Below are 618 nucleotides of genomic sequence, written 5' to 3'. Positions count from 1 at the left end.
AGTGGCGAATGTAATTGTTGATTTGTAACGTTATGTTGTTTTGTTGTGTTTTGTTATTTCATTAATATTGTTTCAATATCGAGTTAATCGATCCTCATCGGAGAAAACAAGTGGTATCAAAGCTTTCGGTGCTCGATTCTACATGTAATTGCTGATTTGTAACGTTATGTTGTTTTGTTGTGTTTTGTTATTTCATTAATATTGTTTCAAGGCCGCCACGTATTTAGTGGTTTTCACCCAAACCCATAAAATAAAAAAATTAAAAAAGATAGATTTTATAAAACTTAGGGGTGTCGTTTAGGTGAGCTTTTAAAATTATTATTTTTGCTTATTTAATTTTTGAAAAGCAAAAATAATTTTAAAAGTTGTAATTTAATGCTTTTGGAGTAGTTTTAGTAAACACATTTTAGTTAAGAAGCAAATAAAAACTTACAGAATCACCCCTTTATGTGGGTGAGAGGGGGAGTGAAGGAGCATCTATGTAATCACACCCAGCAGAATTAGAAAGGGGTAAAAGGCAACAAGAATCAAAAATGACATTAGCAGCAGGGATCGGGTACGTTCTGTTGGCACTGGGCCCCTCTCTCGCTCTCTTCGTTACCGTCTTCTGTTGGAACA

The sequence above is a fragment of the Bidens hawaiensis genome, unplaced genomic scaffold (assembly GCF_021521415.1).
Source record: "Bidens hawaiensis isolate Kalapana, Puna unplaced genomic scaffold, B.hawaiensis_p1.1 tig00003956_1, whole genome shotgun sequence".
Classification (NCBI taxonomy): domain Eukaryota; kingdom Viridiplantae; phylum Streptophyta; class Magnoliopsida; order Asterales; family Asteraceae; genus Bidens; species Bidens hawaiensis.
The sequence above is the reverse complement of the archived record's forward strand: the minus strand, read 5'-3'. Positions refer to the sequence as shown.